Source organism: Callithrix jacchus, chromosome 18, assembly GCF_049354715.1.
Source record: "Callithrix jacchus isolate 240 chromosome 18, calJac240_pri, whole genome shotgun sequence".
Lineage (NCBI taxonomy): Eukaryota > Metazoa > Chordata > Mammalia > Primates > Cebidae > Callithrix > Callithrix jacchus.
This window is the reverse complement of record NC_133519.1, coordinates 47944393-47960414: the sequence shown is the minus strand read 5'-3', so window position 1 is coordinate 47960414 and position 16022 is coordinate 47944393. Positions and strand designations below refer to the sequence as shown.

At 34.9% G+C, this 16022-nt stretch overlaps 1 long non-coding RNA gene across 1 annotated transcript in view; it reads left to right on the top strand.

The window, feature by feature from the left end:
* Positions 1–15801, top strand: part of LOC144580103 (uncharacterized) — a 122815-nt gene extending 107014 nt beyond the window's left edge. Inside the window, exon 4 of the long non-coding RNA XR_013529032.1 lies at positions 14140–15801. This is a non-coding gene — a long non-coding RNA (uncharacterized LOC144580103). The remainder of the gene's footprint in view (positions 1–14139) is intronic.
* Positions 15802–16022: the final 221 nt, after the last annotated feature.

Here is a 16022-nt window from a genome sequence, read left to right as displayed (position 1 = left end):
ACAAGGCATCTGTCCTCAGCTTTGGAAGGTGCAACAGCTCCCGCCACACCCACTCACCTATGAATGGCTCAGTTCTCTGTGGAATTCAGTTCTTTTAAATCTTTCTTCTGGTGATGCTCTAGGTTATTGTATTACTTTGCTAGGGCTGCTGTAACAAAGTACTGCAGATTGTGTGACTTTAAGAATAAAAATTTAGTTTTTCACCATTCTGGAGACTAGATGTCCATGATGAAGGTGTTGGATGTTGGTGGAGTTATTTTTCTTTTCCTTTTAGGTCTCCTTGGCTTGTAGAGGACCATCTTCTTCCTGTGTCTTCACATGGGCTTTCTCTGTGTGTATCTGTGTCCTAATTGCCTCTTTCTGTAAGCACCCCAGTAATACTGAATTAGGACCAACTCCAGTGATCTCGTTTCAACTTAATTACCTCTTATAAAGACCCTGTCTCCACATAGAGACACATTTGAGGTACCAGAGGTTAGGACTTCAGCATATGAATTACAGGGGGACTCAATTTGTCTCATAACCATAATATATTTTTAAAACATTTTTATTGTTCCTGGGTTTTTTTTAATGTGTGTGTGTCTGTTTTGTTTGTGGTGTTGTTATTACTGTGAGAACAAAGAACCTTTGCTTCCCCTTAACTGGAAGTGGAAGTGAGAATCAAAAGCCTAGTTTCTTTAATGGAATCCGGTTGTCTGCTGCAGTTTTCTCTTTCGTTCTCCATTTTCTTCATCATGTTAATCATATATGGATTGTCTTGGGGATTTTCTACTGTGTATTATTTGGAGTTATTTCTTTTCCTTTTTTGTTTTAAATTGAATCTACAGCATTTTCAAAATCAAAATCTGGCATTTCTCCCCATGTTATCCCTCCCCAAACTCCCCAACCACAGCTGTCCCTTCCCTTGCCCCACTCCAACAGACCTGAGTGTGTGATGCTCCCCTCCCTGTGTCCATGTATTCTCAGTGTTCAACACCCACCTATGAGTGAGAACATGTGGTGTTTGATTTTCTGTTCTTGTGTCAGTTTGCTGAGAATGATGGTTTCCGGATTCATCCATATCCTTACAAAGCGCACAAACTGATCATTTTTTATGGCTGCGTGCTTTTCGATGGTGTATATGTGCCACATTTTCCTTGTCCAGTGTATCATCGATGGGCATTTGGGTTGGTTCCAGGTTTTTGCTATTGTAAACAGTGCCACAGTGAACACATGTGTGCATGTGTCTTTATAGTAGAACAATTTATTATCCTTTTGGCCCAGTAAGGGGATTGCTGGGTCAAATAGAATTTCCATTTCTAGGTCCTTGAGAATCACCACAGTGTCTTCCACAATGGTTGAACTAATTTACACTCCCGCCAGCCATGTAAAAGTGTTCCTATTTCATTTGGAGTTATTTCTACTCATTCATTGGTGTTTGGTTTATCTCCTGACATGTAAGGTTTAAATTAAATCTGGATGCTCTGTACAGAAAATTAGTTAATTCAAGGTTCTGGATGTTTAGCTCCTGGTCTCAGTAAAAGAGGCAAACTGCTTCCATTGAATCATCATTGAGCTATATTAAGACTCAGTTTTAATCTCCCTATGGGTTTGTTTCTCGATAGTTTTCCTTCATCATAGAATTAGGTATTTAATGTCATCAGCGAAATGACCAGTCTTTCCTCTTAGGAATTTCTGACTTTCAAATATCTTTGTTGCTAGCTGACCTCAAATAGATTTTTGTATTTTCTTTGTTTTTTTTAAGTTGTTCTCAGGGGTGTGATAAAAACTATTACTCCATACCCTTGGCTACAAGTAAAGGTCTCCTAAAATTTTAATTTTACAAATAAACCTTCTACAAATAAATGCTAATTCCTGTTTTATGTTTAAAAATGAATGGTACCTTGAATATCTTAAACAGAGCTAGGGTTAAATATATTTTTTCAACACAAACCATTGATTACTAGACAGACACAAAAGTATTAAGTGTAGAAAATGTGGGAAAATGTAATAATGTTTAAATTATTCAGTAGGAACCATCACATCATTGTGTACATAGTATGCTTGCTATTGAAAACAGTAGTTTCAGGGCCGGGCGCGGTGGCTCACGCCTGTAATCCCAGAACTTTGGGAGGCCAAGGTGGGTGGATCACGAGGTCAAGAGATTGAGACCATCCTGGTCAACATGGTGAAACCCCGTCTCTACTAAAGATACAAAAAATTAGCTGGGCATGGTGGCGCGCGCCTGTAATCCCAGCTACTCAGGAGGCTGAGGCAGGAGAACTGCCTGAACCCAGGAGGCGGAGGTTGCGGTGAGCCGAGATCGCGCCATTGCATTCCAGCCTGGGTGACAAGAGCGAAACTCCGTCTCAAAAAAAGAAAAAAGAAAAAAATAGTTTCAAAACTGTCTTGACAACAGAAAATCAAATACCACATATTCTCACTTATAAGTGAGAGTTAAATAATGAGAACAGAACACAGACACATAAAGAGGAAGAACACACACTAGTGCTCACTGGAGGTTGGAAAGTGGAGGAGGGAGAAGATCAGGAAAAGTAATTAATGGGTACTAGGCTTGATACCTGGGTGGCAAAATTATCTGTACTATAAATCCCCACGACCAAAGTTTACCTGTGTAACAAACATGCACATGTACCTCTGACCTTAAAAATGAATTTAAAAAAAACTGTCTCGACTGTACTGGTAAGTATACAAGTCTGTTTTTCACAAGAACAGGTGTATATATTGTTGACAACTAAGACTTCCTTTATTTTAGAAGTTTTAGTTTAAAACTAACAGACTTAACATGTTTTTGGAAAATCTTGTCACACTATATATTTTCTTAAATTTTTCACAAGTATGATATTAATATAAAGCAGCACAATGATAGCCTTATTTTATAGCAATGCTTTCTAATTTTAATAAGCCTGCGATAAACTTCTCAACCTCTCCTCAGTGTGCCTGCACAAATACACACACATATACTTCTTATGGACACTGTTGAAATGCCTTCAGTCTACTGAGTATTTTCATTGAGCCTGTAGATAACTGGGAAATGTTGATGCATATTTATTATTTTGTCATGTACATTAGAAGATGACCCATATATTTTAGGGTTTTTAGAATTATTGTCCATCCATTAAGTTCTCAGCCATACCTTCACCCAGTTAAGCCCAATTATTTCCAGCTGTATTACCTTCGAAAATGTTTGCTTAGCCTGAGAACATTTAATTTACATTTTATTCACCATATTTATATTTTAAATATACCACCAGTAAAACGATTTGGCTCTAAGTAGTTTTTATGCCTTATATATCTCTTTATTTCACAGTGCTCTTAGTCCATTAATTTACATTTTAGAAAACACTCAAAGGTATGCCTTTTTCTTTTCTTTTTTTTTTTTTTTTTGAGGCGGAGTTTCGCTCTTGTTACCCAGGCTGGAATGCAATGGTGCAATCTCGGCTCACCGCAACCTCCACCTTCTGGATTCAGGCAATTCTCCTGCCTCAGCCTCCTGAGTAGCTGGGATTACAGGCACACACCACCACACCCAGCTAATTTTTGTATTTTTAGTAGAGATGGGGTTTCACCATGTTGACCAGGATGGTCTTGATCTCTTGACCTTGTGATCCACCCGCCTCGGCATCCCAAAGTGCTGGAATTACAGGCTTGAGCTACCGCGCCCGGCCACCTTTTTCTGAATTTATTATGCTTTCTACCATTTCTTGTTTTTATAAATTTGTTATGGTCCCTGTTATGGTAATGCAGCATCGCATGTGGACTAACTAATGATGGCAGGAAACTCACATGCAAAAACATATGTACACACTGCTGGATTGAGTTTACTATTTAATAAAAATACAAAAAAACTATACCTGGTAAGAAGTGAAAGCAAAGAAGAAATACCATGCAGCTCGCCTGAGACTTCTTGAGCCTCACAAGCCACTCTGTGGGCATGCTTTCAGGGATAGATTACGAACGTGGGTCTCGTCAGATGCAAGAAACTGTATTTTATACTGAGACAAAATCCCTGAGACTTATACATATTAAGGAGAAAGTTAAACCAACAATTTGCTTTCATCCCTTTCATTAAAACAGTGTGTAATGAAATATGCTTCCTGTATGTACTGAGCCTAAATCAGCAGCAGTAAGACCAAGATATCAGCATTGAGGTGGGTGGGGACAGAATCAGAGCACAAACATTCTGGAGCAGTGCCTACCTCCAGCATTCCAGTGTCCCCAAAAGCATATTCTCTGTGGGTGGGGGTTATATTGAGGTCTCAGGTGGATACACTTTTTGCTCATGGTTACTTTTTTTTTCCTTTAAATACATGGGAATAACTGTACTTCTACAGTAAAATATGTCCTCTCACGTTTAGTGAAAAAATAAAGTCTCTAAATTTTGCATTTCCACTTTGAAAAAGCCATAGTGTCATATAGGAAAATATTTGTCTGATATGAAGGAAACAAGAGCAAGTCCCATGATGAATGGAAAAATATATATTTGTCTAGGTCTAATCACTAGAGAGAAACCACATCGTGATTTGAACAGGGAAAGTTGAATACAAAGAATTACTAACTGTGGCATGGGATTGCAGTAACAACAAATCACATTCAGTATGCTGGACAAAGAAACATATTTGTGACCCAAATCTTGCTGATTTTGAAACCTCTGTTTAGAGTAGTGTTATAATATCTCAACAGAATATCCAAGCACAGTTTAAATCCTTTTTTTTTTTTTTTTTTTTGATGGAGTCATGCTCTGTCACCCAGGCTGGAGTCCAGTGCCATGATCTTGGCTCACTGCAGCCACTGCAATGAGTATACATTTCTTGATTTGTAAGTTTTGAGTATCTACTAATTTTCTCTATTGAAACTTGAGAACCTGTCTATCATAATCCTGTTCCCTAATACAGCAAAGTAAAAATATGTACTAAATTAAATGAGATTATTGTTATCTTAAAAGGCTGTGTGTCAGTATTGTATCTGAGCTTCATTTTAGTCTATAGTTTCTAACCCAAAGTTTTAATACCTGCAATTTTGAGGTAGGTGATTCCTGGGGTTTGTGTATGGCTCAAGTCGTTCTACCAATTTGCTCTTAGAAGTGCTTTTCACCTTTCCTTCTCATTTTTTTTCCTCAACCATTCAGCTGCTTATTGCTGAATTGTATTTGGGTTATTTTTCTTAATTGTTGGTAACTTCAATCTGCCACAGCAATAGAAATTCCATTTGTTCTGCTTAGACCATCATAGCTGATTATAGAATGCCTTCAGTTTAAATCCACATCAGCTGAAGAAATGTGTCTTACGGCACATTTGTACAATTTCTTTTGCACATGATAAAAAGAATAAAAATGGAGAAGAATTAAAAACCTTTGTTTACAGTTTCTAGAAAATAAAAGTGAAGCAAACGACCATGGCACTTGTATAACTATGTAACAAACCTGCGTGTTCTGCACATGTACAGCTGAGCTTAAAGTATAATAAAAAATTAAAAGTGAAGTAATATTACAATTTAATTATAAATAAGGCAAATATGTGTAAAAGATGACACCATCAGTTATTCTATTAACTACATGATTATAAAGGACTTTCAAGGTTTTTTTTAGCAATAACTGAAACTCAGCTCTAAATTTAATAAAAGGTTATTTAAAAAGAGAACTCCAGGAATCATTTTCCAAAAAAAAAAAACAAAAAGCCTCATCAAGAAAATAATTAAAATAATTTAGGCATATGATGTATTTCAAGTAACATCCTGGGATATATTTTAGTATTGCTATGGACTGAATTGTGTCTCAACAAAATTCATGTTGAAGTCCTAACCCCAATATAAGGGCATTTGGTGATCAAAGCCTGAGGAGGTAATTAGGTTTAGATGAGGTTATTCAGGTCTGCCTGCATGACAGGATTAAGCCTTTATAAAAGAGGGGCTAGAGAGTTGCTTTCTCTCTCTCTCTGTCTGTCTGTCTCTTACTGTTTCTCTCTCTCTCTCTCTATCTATATATATATATGTATGTATGTATTTAGGTCTTATAATTCTAAAATTTTGATTGAGAGTTCAATCATTCAGTATAGATAAACTTTGTAAATTTTGCCAATAGAAACATAAACAGTAGTTTATGTTTATATAAAATTCACTGAAAATAACCATCACTAGTAAAATTTAGAGGAAATTCTCTAAACCCATCTGAATTATTAATCCACCGTTGGATAAAATCACGAATGCCATTAGTTAAAGGATATTCTATTTAGCATGTACATTACATTTGATATACCCATTTTATTTTGGCTGAGTTTTTATGCAAGGCTGCTGCCAAAATGCTTACATAAATCCATAGATAAGTTGTTTCTCAGTAATTCCGAAAGCTACTAATGGTGTGTCAATTCTGGGGATAGGACAGTAAGTGTCAGAGTTGGTTGTAACATATAATTATGTGTTATTCATCCAGAAGATAATTGTACCATCCAGTTGGAAAACAAGAACACTTGAGAATCTCCAGAGCCTATAGAAGCTTAATAATCCTTATTTTTGCATCAGTTCAGTCTAATTTCTAATATCACCTAAAAACTCTGGCTAGGTTTTCAATACAACAATTTTTTCTTACACTTGCTTCGAAATTCTATGACAGATAAATCAGATCCTGATTTGCCATTGAGTGTATCTTCAGCGATCTAGATACAGACAAATTGCTCCTCTTGACTAACACTCTAAAACTTGGTAGTTCAGCAGAGCAATAGCCAAGGGAAGTTAGAAAGGTTCATATTGCATGTAGCAGGGTGGGTGTTCATTAGGCAGAAGAGCAATCTGTGGATTTAGTAAGGAGATCATTCCCCATGAATAGTAATGTCTAGATCTCAGACAACATTTTATATAGTCAGCAGATTCTTGGGGAAAATTTAAGTGTTTTATTTTAAAATCTTAATTGAGATGATAAAATAAAGAAAAGCATGGCATAAATCTTTTTATAACCATAATCTTAGTATTTTCTCCAAAGTAGGCCTGTGTGCATTACCCTTCTGCTACCTTTTTAAAATATTTTTCCCATCTGTTCATCCTGGAAAACCCAAATATCTCAGGCGTATCTAACATGCCACAGGCTCACATTTTGTGATTGCAGGTGAAATACTTCCTATGGTGATTTCAACACTTTTCTGCTGCCCAGTGCCAATTCTTATTCTCACCACATTTCAAGAAATATTGCACTCCTCCCTTTAATCAGTTTGAAATTCTTAAAGTTGAACCAGCTGGTAGGAAATTTAAGACCAGTGGAAATGTATCTATTTAGATACTCAACATTTGGATAGTATCAAGAAATATTGTGCCATGTTGTGTCAATATTGTTTCTAGCATTTCATCCAAATCATAGTGTCTATAAAATACTTGATAAGTTAAAAAATATGTAAAAATAAAGACATCTTGAAAAGTGTATAATTATATATACAAACATAATATATGGATTGAATGTTCATTAGAAAAGTTATTTTAAGGACTATTTTTAGGCCTCCAGGAGTATATCAGTTTCTTCCTATGCATATTTAGCCACTTTGATTTGTTGCAGATAGTATGAATATTGCATTTATCTTTAGATATATATATTCATTATTAGATAGCATACTATATATAATTATAGGTTTTTATCAGAAAATAAGTGTAATTATCTTAGAAATAATGTTTATAGTATCTAAATGTTTATTTATTTAATTGTTAGTTTTGTTCAGATTTACTCGGGGATTTATGTTTTGAAGACAGCAGCATGAAACTGAAGCCTACCAATTTAAACACCAAAATGTGGGGAAGAGGAGGAATGCAGGAATCTAAAATAGGGAGAAGGGAAAAGTAGCTGTTAGAGACAAAAGAGACAGGCGTGTTTGGATACTTATTAAAGGCGGTCTCAGGCTTGTTCTAAATGTAACCTCAAGGAAAATAAAAATGTCTGCTTCTTTTGAACACCAAAAGTTATGATTAAGAATTGGCTTTTTTGGGTTCTAGCCTAAAAGTGTAATATTTTTTAGCTCTTTGAGGGCACAATTGGGACAAGGGTTAAAAAAGAGTTAACTTTGGGGAGCCAATGTGGGCGAATCACCTGAGGTTGGGAGTTCCAGACCACCCTGGCCAACATGGAGAAAATCCATCTCTACTAAAAATACAAAATTAGCTGCGCATGGTGGTGCATGCCTGTAGTCCCAGCTACTTGGGAAGCTGAGACAGGAGAATTACTTGAACTGGGGGGAAGGAGGTTGCAGTGAGCAGAGATCACGCTGTTGCACTCCAACCTAGGCAAGAAGAGTGAAACTCCGTCTCAAAAACAAACAAACAAATAAATAAATAACCAGAGTTAAGATACAATCTGATATTGGTGTTTCAAATTCTGAATTTCTCTAATGCCTCCCTAGACTATAGGTACATTGATCATAATTGATGTTCCGTCAAAATATGTTTGGTGCATTTCATATTTGCCCCTTCACATATATAAATATATCATAGTTTCTGGGAATTGTATTAAATGGATGTGAAGATAGACACAATGTTCCTGATGTTCTGGGAGATTTCTGAAACTACATGAAATATAATTTAAATCTTTATTTTTATATGTACTTTTGCTGTATTTGATTTTATGTTTAATCTTTATTATACCATTAATAAACAATATAGACCAAATTGGAACAATCTGCTCTCTGAAGCATGTTTCCATTTTGATCAGAGACTATGCATCATTCATATCTAGAACTTTCTTATTTTCCAAAGGGATTGTCATGCAATTCTCCTTTAATGATAATTTATCTCTTCTCTACAAAACACTGTGATAACATTTTAATTTCTATGTTTATTCAAAATTATCACAATTAAATGATCCTGAATACAGTAGAATACAGTGAAAATCAATAGGGTGAAATTCTTCATTATCATCAGGAAATGAGTAAAACGTGATAACCATATAATCATCAAAATAGATCAAAATAAATTATTAAAAAATCAAAATAGAAAAGAATGTATAATCCCACGATACACACTTTGATCTTTCCAAGTTCATGCATAAGTGCAGATGATTGTCCTTTGCTTGTTTTGTTTTTATTGAAATTCGCTTATATGATACTTATATGAATAAAACTATGAAAACATAATAAAATGTATACTAATGTAAGTAAACACTTTTTATTAAATTTTGCACACACAATTTTTTTCAATTCAAATTTTCACAGTTCTGATTTTCTGAATTTTCACTGTTCATTTTAATGGTAGTTTGCACTGGCAATTGGTTAATAAACATACTAAGTTAGAAGCATTATTTTATGTCAGTTCTATCAGTCGTTGTTCTTCAGTCTTTAAGATATTGTAAGATATTGTTTAAGGCAACTGCCCTTTCTAGCTCAGTAGCTCAAGTAAAGGGGAAGAGTGCTATTTTTTTTTTTTCCAGTTGAAAGCATTTGAGAGTGGGAATAATTCCAACAAATGCAGCTGAAGTGCTTATCCAGTTGTCATTTTGATTCTATATCATTTTGTTTGTTTTTTATAACCATGTTTACAGATTGTTAGCATTTGAAAGCACTCTACTTGCTACGAATTTGGTAAGTGATTAAAAATTTGGCAAATGTTTTCTCCAAGAGCTTCTAAATAGATTCTATAAACAAAGCCAAACAATGCGAGGTGCAGTGTGAATGATGATTTACCCTAATAGTTTCACAGTATTTAATGAGTACAGTAAGAGATATGTTTAGGGTATTTTTTCCTTTCCATGAGGCATTGGGAAAAATATGAGCATATAGCTGTCTTTCCACAAGAGGGCTTCATGTTTCAAATCAGCATTATCATACTTATTTGGAACTATGCCCAGAAAAGTCTACTGCTTGTTAGTTTATTGAATAAAGAAGCGTTTCTACTGGAATATTTGGTAACTCTTCTGGAGAAGAATTTGAGGAAATATAGATTTATGTATACTTGTATATTTAGGGAAAATATAGACCCATGTGTTCAAATATTATTTACATTCACGTATTTGAATCATTGACACATATATGATAATAATTTTATAATTTGACTACTCTTCCAGAGATTTTTTTTTCTGAAAAAAATTTTTAGACAACTGTACTAGTTTGGGTTCTCAAGAGAAAGAAAGCCAACAGGATCTGTGTATCTTATAAATCTCTCTATTTTCCTCTGGGTGTATTCTGTGTTTACATACATATATATGTATATGTGTGTGTAGATATACAAGCACATATGTATATGTATGTCTATTTATCTACAAAGAGATTCATTATAATAAATTTGCTCATGCATTTATAGAGACTGAGAAATACCACAGTCTGTTGTCTGCAGGCTGAAGACTCAGGAAAGCTGATGGTACCCTTCCAGTCTGAGACTAAAGTCCTGAGCACTACCAGTGCTGATGGTGGTGTAAGTCCCAATCCAAAGGTGGAAGAAAAGCAATAACTAAGCTCAAACAGGCAGAGATAGACAGCGCGTTCTCCTTTCTTTTGCCTTTTTGATCTATTCAGATTAGCTGATGTCCACCCACATTGAGAAGGACAATCTACTGTACTCAGTCTCCTGATTCAAATGCTATCCTTATCAGAAACACCCTCACAGACACACCCAAAAATCATGCTAGATCAAATTTGTAAGCATTCTGTTCTTAAACCCATCAGGTTGACACAAAAATTAACCATCACAACACTTCATTTTCAGTTTTTATAGACCAGAATGCTTAAGGTAAATTGCTGACTCTTAAGATGCTTCTCTCGCCATATTACTCCCCAGTCATTTTTTATTTTACATTATATTCACTATTATATTATTTCATTTATTCATTTATTATTATTATTATTATTATTTGGAGATGGGGCCCTACTCTGTCACCAGGACTGGAGTGCAGTCGGGCAATCTCAGCTCACTGCAACTTCCATCTCCGGGTTCAAGTGATTCTCCTGCCTCAGCCTCCCAAGTAGCTGGGATTACAGGTGCCTGCCACTATGCCCAGCTATTATTTTGTATTTTTAGTAGAGACAGGGTTTCATCATGTTTGCCAGGCTGATCTCGAACTCCTGACCTCGTGGTTTGCTCGCCTTGGCCTCCCAAAGTGCTGGGATTACAGGCGTGAACCATCACGTGGCTCTATTTTTAAAAATTATTTGTATTACTTGTTAGTCAGTTATGCATTATTTAACTTGTTGGTTATATAATTATCATTCAAATATTATGTTCCAAGCCTTTTTCTTTTAAATTCTGTTTATCTTATATACTGCATGATCCCACTGGAGGTTTGCTATAGCATGCATTATTTGTTATAACTAAGAATCAAATTATTGTTTTGTGGGCCAATTAATTTAAAATTATTAAACATATATGTTGATGTTATAAATTGCATTAATATAACACTGCTCTGTTCACTATGTGTATAGGTTTGAAAAAAATTTTAAATTGTAATAAGTACTCTTCGTAAGATAAGTATGGCTACAATTTTATTTTAGTACCATCTATATATTTCATAGAAGTTATCTATAAAATGTTAAAATTTGACCTTGCATATGGATTTTCATGAGAATACATACTTAATTGAAAGAAAATTTAATTTTTATAAAAAGTGTTATGACATTTTGAAATAGAAGAATATTGATGGGTGGATGCAAAGTATTGTTCCTGGGCATGTCTGTAAGGGTGTTGTCTAGGGGATTAACATTTGAGTCAGCGAGCTGGGAGAGGCAGACACACCCTCAATTGGGGTGGGCACCATGGAATCAGCTGCCAGCGTGGCTAGAATAAAGCAGGCAGGAGAAGATGAAAATGCAGACTCGCTGAGTCTTCCAGCCTTCATCTTTCTCCCATGCTGGATGCTTCCTGTCCTTGAACATCAGACTCCAAGTTCTTCAGCTTATGGACTCTTGGTTTACAGCAGTGGTTTACCAAGGGCTCTCAGCCTTGGCCACAGACCGAAGGCTGCACTGTGGGCTACTCTACTTTTGAGGTTTGAATCACCACCGGCTTCCTTGCTTCTCAACTTGCCGATGATCTATCGAGGGACTTTACCTTGTGACCGTTTGAGTCAGTTCTCCTTAATAAACTCTCTTTCACACACACATATAGCCTATTAGTTCTGTCCCTTTAGAGAACCCTGACTAATACAGTAATACTTGTAAAGATACACGAAATTGTATTTTTCCTGTGAACACCCAAACTGGGAATCCTAATTTATAAACATTGTAGCCAATGTTATTTTCAATATATGTCAGACTATAGTTTGTGTATAGTTTTTTTTTTGAGATACAGAAACCTCTGTCGATCTGTACCTTAGAGATTTAAGGAGCACATGTGATGTTTATTGAGTACCTCATCTTGAAAAAAATCCTTTAAAAAGTATATCAATTCCTGTATTTTAAAGTTCTTTTTTATCTATTCATTTTTATTGTTAATGAATGTACATATTTTGGAGGTAGATGTGATTAGCAGATACATTCTTAGAATATGTAAAGATGGAATCAGAGTCATTGGGATAACCATTGACTTAAATATTTACCTTCTCTTGATGCTAGAAAAACTTAAATTATCTTCTAGCTATTTTGAAATATGCCATAGATTAGTGTTCATTCTAGTCCCCTTACTGATATATCTAGTCAGTTTTTAATGATTACTTTTGAGGCAGAAGTATTCAGAGTAACTTTGTTTACTTCCCTTGGTTCTATACTGAATATTTAGTATATACTGAATGAATATTTTAAGTTCCATTAAGAATTTACATAGTGTACACTGAAGAATTTACTTAGTGTTTCTTATGGATATGCTCATTGTTTAATCCAAATGACAAAGCTATGAAATGGTGACCAGTACAATCATTATATTTTATATTATAGTTTTAGTGAGAATATTTAAGGCACAATTGTTAACAGTGTAAAATTCATAATTTCCCAATTATTTATGAACAATTTATATCAATAGCCATAATATTCATAGAACGTTTTTGAATTTTTAAAGTGGAAAATCTATTGATTTATAAATAATAATGTTCGTGGTCTGGAAACAGAAGGCTAAGAAGCCAGCTATACCAGGCTTCAAGAAAGTGCATGTACACAGCTCCTGCTGTGTTTGAGAACTTCAAAAGAATGGAGCAAGTGCAGCAAGTGTAAAGCACAGCAAGAAGAGCGTTAGGCGGGTTAGAGAAATGTTAAGGATCGTTTACGTTAAAAGTAGAAACCTAAACTTTGTAAGTGTAATGGAAGTCTTTAAAAGGCTTTAAGGAAGGGGTGATCCAGTTCACATAAAATAACTTAAAACAATACTCATGCTACTTGTCAGAGAGTGGACTGAGGTGGAAAGATTAGATGTAGGGAGTTTGTTAAAAGGATATAATGGTAGTGAAGGTGAGGGAGGATGGAGACCTTATCAGAACTGTAGCAACAGATAGAAAAAAGGAGGCACGAGCATTGTCTAAATAAGGCTGAAATAAAATGTAGTATTATCTTTAATCAAGTCACACAAATATTCACAGAATAAAATAAGCTAAGTAGCTATAGAATTGTTCCAATTAGAAGGCCTGAAGTCATTCAAATTTTAAAATAAATTCATAGGTATTTCTGAGATCATTTTTCTCTTTTTTTTTCTTACCAGTACGCATGGAGTTAAATGAAGAAAAATGTTGTTTATCTATGTTTTATTTCTTTTCACAGTCTTTTCCATGCTTCAGTATTATACATGATAGAGTAATTGCATTAGAAACATGAAAATAATAGTCATTAAAATTTACAATTTGAGCTGAGCATGGTAGAGAGTGCCTTTAATCACAGCTAATCAGGAGGCTGAGGAAGGAGAATCACTTCAGTTCAAGAATTCGAGGTTGCAGTGAGCTGTGATCACATCACTGAACTCCAGCTTAGGCAGCAGAATGAGACTCTGTTACTAGGAAAAAAAAGGTTTAAGATACAAAGTTTTGTTTTTTTTTTAAAAAAAAGTCCTAGCTTGCTTTACAAGCTACATAATGGCCTCATCTTGGGGTTAAATCATTCTATGTGATTGGAGCATTTGATACTTGGTAAAATTCTAGAACTGTGGAGTAGTACCCTTTCTTCATTTGGAAAATGCTATCTTTAATATGTTTTGCTCAACTTTATCTATGATTCTTATTTACTTTAAAGGTTATGACTGTTCATGGTCAATTTTCCTCCTTAATAGAATTCATCTTATTCTGAGAAAGAGGCTTTAAAAGCTGAGTAGCACACTCTTCTTATTATGCTCATCACAATGGAGGTGGTGGAATGTCTCTCTATTATCATTAAAGGACCAGGTGAGTCTATTGAACTTGCATCATAGGGACAGTATGTGCCTGATGAAATGCTTCAACTTCCAGTTAGTGAAATTTTGTTCAATCAATATAAAGTGCTGAGGTGACACATCCTGCTTTAAATTGTGCAGAGTATTTTTAAGTAGTCGACTATGATACTCAATGTCAAGGTACTGTAGTGATGTATTTAAGTTTGAAAATGCCTTACCGACTTTAAGTGCTATAAATTTACCTTTTGTGAGTGATAAGTTTGACTTTATAGAAGTTTGGCAGAGTCTCACTGTTCTTCCAGCAAATATTAAGAGTTAGTTTTTTTAACAGTCTATTTCAGTTCAATTTTTTCAGACCTTTCAACAAGATAGCAGTATAAATCAGGTAGCTGTTTTACATGTGTAAACACATCACAGCTCGATTACAATTATATTATCAAAATTCTTCGTATTTTCACAAAAAGGCCAAGGCAGAGAATTGAAGATGATACTTAAATGTGAAAATGTTACAAACAAAAAGATGAGATAATCAGATACTTCCTTTAAATAAATCTGGAATTAGGGGAAATGTAACCAAAATGTGTAAATGAAATAGCATATACTTAAGATTGCTGATTATACAAACAATATGTCAATTCTATGCCAAAATCCACATGAAAACAGAGAAGGATAAAGAAAAAGAGGAAAAATAGAGAAAAAATAATGCTTAATTTAACATATCTTCAAAAGGAACTTAATATGAATGTTTCACTTTATTATAGGAGAAGTCAGTGTAAAACCAAAAGCAGTTTCATAGAAGGCATATTTCTTAGTGTAACTCTTAAATTCTGTCAAGAGCATCTCTAAAATATAGCTCTAATAAAATTTTTTTTTTTTTTGAGATGGAGTTTCACTCTTGTTACCCAGGCTGGAGTGCAATGGCGTGATCTCGGTTCACCGCAACCTCTGCCTCCTGGGTTCAGGCGATTCTCCTGCCTCAGCCTCCTGAGTAGCTGGGACTACAGGCACGCACCACCATGCCCAGCTGATTTTTTGTATTTTTAGTAGAGACGGGTTTCACCATGTTGACCAGGATGGTCTCGATCTCTTGACCTCGTGATCCACCTGCCTCGGCCTCCCAAAGTGCTGGGATTACAGGTGTGAGCCACCGCTTATGTTTTATGCACGGACATTCCCTTTACCCCAACAATGTCAGCCTTGTGACTGACACATCTTCAGCTGATTGAACTTCTTCAAATAGGTGAAGGAGTTCAGAGAGATACAGAAGCAAACTGCCCAAACTAGCTCTAGGATCTCTTTGGAAAAAAGAATCTCTAAATTGTTTTACTTTTGTTGCTAGAGTAGTCTGGTAATATTGACAATAATGTCATGACAGGAGACAATAATTCTATAGTTTGAGAAAAATGGAATCCAGTGATAATCCTTTATCTCAATTCTTCTTGAATTTTATCCAAGTTCCCTAATTTGAGATGGAAGTTTTTGCTGAATTTCCTAGATAGAAAACAATATGTATACTGAGAAATATAAATAATTTATCAGAAGTCTAGATTCACATGCCTTTCAATTCACTGGAAATAAAAAAATTCTTACAAGAAATATTTATCTTTGTAGCTCATATTATTTTTAAAATAGGGTTACTATGAATCACATTTTAATTCCTGAAGAAAAAATAAGTTGAATCAAGAGTAAACAATAAAAAAAATTTTTGAAGCAATATAAAATAACACTATATAGAGACATAAATTATTTTCCTTAAAATTATATTGACATTATTATTCAAGTGA